The sequence below is a fragment of the Orycteropus afer genome, unplaced genomic scaffold, assembly GCF_000298275.1.
Source record: "Orycteropus afer afer isolate SDZICR_OR568_19922 unplaced genomic scaffold, OryAfe1.0 scaffold00547, whole genome shotgun sequence".
NCBI lineage: Eukaryota > Metazoa > Chordata > Mammalia > Tubulidentata > Orycteropodidae > Orycteropus > Orycteropus afer.
The window spans coordinates 374,549-377,940 of NW_006922134.1; the positions used below are offsets into that span (position 1 = coordinate 374,549).

A 3,392-nucleotide genomic window follows, 5' to 3' on the forward strand; every position below is an offset into this window, starting at 1 on the left:
GTATTTTCACGCAAATTCTTCTGCTAGTTGGGGTTTAGTCCAATTGTATACCCTTCACTTCAAGGCTCAGGGGTCCAGGATTATCTTCTGTGTCTCTGTTAATTGGTTTCCCTTTTCTTTGTTGAAGAGGGTCTGTGCAGTCTTTCTGCCTAGTCTGCCATCTTGTGGAACTCTCAACACAATTGTTTTTAAAATTATCTGTATTTCTGGGCATATCAACACTTTTGATATTTTTTATTATCTAATAATAGTCTACTGTGTGAATATACCACAATTTGTTTATTCATTTTCCTATAGACATTTCAGTTGTTTCCAATTTGTTCAGTTTAAAAAAATACTGATTGATTCATGCTTTCCATAAAAATCTTTTCAAACAAATCACAAGTAGTACTCTCTGTTCTCAAAACTTTTTCCCACAAAAAATAATGAAGTACTATGTATTATTATTTTTTTTTAAATGAAAACCACTCAGCCTGCGTTCACTCCCTCTTACTCTCCCGACCAGACGAGAAGAATGATCATCAATGGCAGGTGGCAGTCGCAGCACAGCAACACCAAAAGCCGGTTTCATGCTCAGGAGAGAACACTGTGTCTCCTCCTCATGGTTTTCGGTGCTCTACACAATCATAAAAACTTCTCTAGTAACAAACTATAGAAAGGATCCCTGAAAGTACAGTCTTTGAAGGACTATGTATTTTTATAACTAATAAATTTGTGACAGCTATGATTCTCAAACACTTTTTAAAAACAAGAAAGATCAAAATTGCAAACAGACCATATATAATAATTAGAAAAACTAAATAGGCAAAGCCTTACTCGAACTGAAGGAGCTCTGGTGGCATAATGGTTTAAAGCATCTGGCTGCTAACCAAAAGGTTGGCATATCGAACCCACTTTATTTTGCCTTTACTCTTGAAGAGTATTTCTGCTGGGTATAGAATTCTAGGTTAACAGTTTGCTTGGTTTTCTTTCTTTCATTCAATACTCTATGGATGTAATTCCATTATGTCTTAACTTCCAGCTTTTCCTGGTGGGAAGATAACATAATCAATATCGTTATTCCTCTGTATCAAAGAATCTTTTCTTACCTTGTTGCTTTTAACATCTGCTCTTTGGTTTTTGGCAGTTTAACGACAATGTGTCTGTGACTGGGAATTTTATCTGTTTTGTTTTGTTTGTACTTATCCTCAAGGTTTTCTGAAGTTCTTGGATCTTTGACTTGATATTTTTCATCAATTTTGGAAGTTCTTGAGCATTTTCTCCTCAAATATGCCTTTGGCCATAGTCTTTCTTTCTGAGACTAATTACATAAGGACATGTATGTTAGACCATTTGATATTATCCCAAAGATCTGGAAGCTCTTTCCTGATGCCCACTTTTTTCTCTTCATGTATCAATCTGGTTATGTTTGACTTGTCTTCAAACTCACTGATCTTTTCTTCTGCTGTGTCCAGAAATTGTCAAGATCATGTAATGCAGTATTCATTTCTGAGACTGTATGTTTCACCTGTTGTTGTTGTTGTTATGTGCTATCAAGTCAGACCCAACTCAAAGCGACCCCTCCTTGGGTTGCCAAGGCAGTATCAACTACGGAAGTAGATTGCCCAACCTTCCTTCCAAGGAGTGGCTGGGGGTTTGAACCACCAGCCTTCTAGTTAGCAGTCAAGTGCCTTATGCACTATGTTACCAGAGCTCCCATATTTCATCTAGAATACTGTATACTTCATCTAGAATTTCAATTTGGTTCTTTGGTATAGTTTCCATGAGTCTGCTGAAAAACACTGCTTACTTTTACCATTAGCTCCTTTAACATTTTTGTCATAGTTATTTTTAAATCTCCATCTGGATCATCTCAGCGTCTGCTTACATTTTCTTGAGTTTTCTAATTTTTTATTCTATGTCAGACATTTTGTATAAAAATATATTAGTGACTAAACTCAAGGAATTTTTTCCCCCCACAAAAAGAGACATGATCCTTTTTCTACCAGGCCACTTCAACAAATTAATCTAATCTGTAATTGAGTTGGGTCTGGGTTTTATTTGCAGCTTTACTTTTATTCAATCCATCACTGGCTTCAAATATTTAAAGGATGAGATCATGACTTTCACTTCATCAGGGTCTGCAATATGAACTCAGGTGAAAATCCAGAAATTTATGTGCTTCACAGCCAAGCCATCAGCTTTCAAAACCTGTGGGAGTACTATACATGTATATTGAAACTGAACAGCTATTTAAATGACTGGTAAATGGCAGAAGCCAGATTCTCACTGTTACAAGTGAATGTTTATAGAAAAGTAAGAGAAAGGGAGAGAATGATACATGTGGTAATACATTAGAGTTTAATACATCAATATGGATTTATGTTTAGCTTAATATAGATACAGATAGGTACAAAAATATTTATAGATACATATATACACACAAGCTAGTATGCCCACATATATTTCCTTGTTCAGTCAGCTGAGAGGGCCAATAAGCAGGAACACTCCAGTAGCAAAAAGAACATCTAGCATATACCTCTTGGTTTCTAATACTACTTTCCAATAAAAGAAATCAGCCTGGAGAGATGGTTTATTCTTGGGCAGGGACACAAAATATACAAGATGAACATGGAGCATCTTGCATGCCAGAAAGTAAAAAAAAAAAAGTGCTCAAAAACAAATGTACACACACATTGATAGGAGTATGTAAGAGGGACACAGGAGCCAATTGAAAGAGCTCTCAATGGTCAAAGCTAGAACAATTTGAGCAATAAAATAAATCAGTATTGGATTTTAAACCAAGGTATAAAATAAATAGCCACGAGTCCATATGGACACACACAAAAAAATGATTGGATAAATAAGTAAATGATGCAGAGGAGACAAATCTCCCATGTAGAATTCCTAATATTTCATGATCCTCCACCCTCAAGAAAGGGAAGCATAACTCCCCAATCCTTAAGTATGAGTAGTACGTACCAAAGAGTACAGTATGTAAAGGACAAGGAAAACAAAAAAGAGTAACTTTACAGTGGAGAAACTAGACAAATACTATCTTAGCCAGGAGTCAAGATCAGTAACAACATTGATAAGTCATGTTGATAGTTGTTGTTACGTGCCCTTGAGTCGGCCCCTCCTTGGGTTTCTGAAGCGTATCACTAGGGAAGTAGATTGCCCAACCTTCCTTCCAAGGAGTGGCTGGTGGGTTTGAACTGCCAGCATTCTGCTTAGCAGTCAAGTGTCTTAGGCATTATGCTACCAGAGCTCCTATGTTGACAGTATACACCTTAATATGATGCGATGAAAATGGCACTTTACCTCTCCGGTTTTCCTCCCCAAAACTCTAAAACCAAGTATAATCAAGAGGAAAAATATCAAACAAATCTCAATAGAGGGGCATTCTGACCAAA

General features: G+C 36.5%; 1 non-coding gene across 1 annotated transcript; it reads right to left on the reverse strand.

The window, feature by feature from the left end:
* Nucleotides 1-463: 463 nt before the first annotated feature.
* On the reverse strand, nt 464-680 carry LOC122151551. Its single transcript, XR_006164206.1, has one exon. It is a non-coding gene; the product is annotated as a small nucleolar RNA U3 (small nucleolar RNA).
* Between the last annotated feature and the right edge of the window lie 2,712 nt (nt 681-3,392).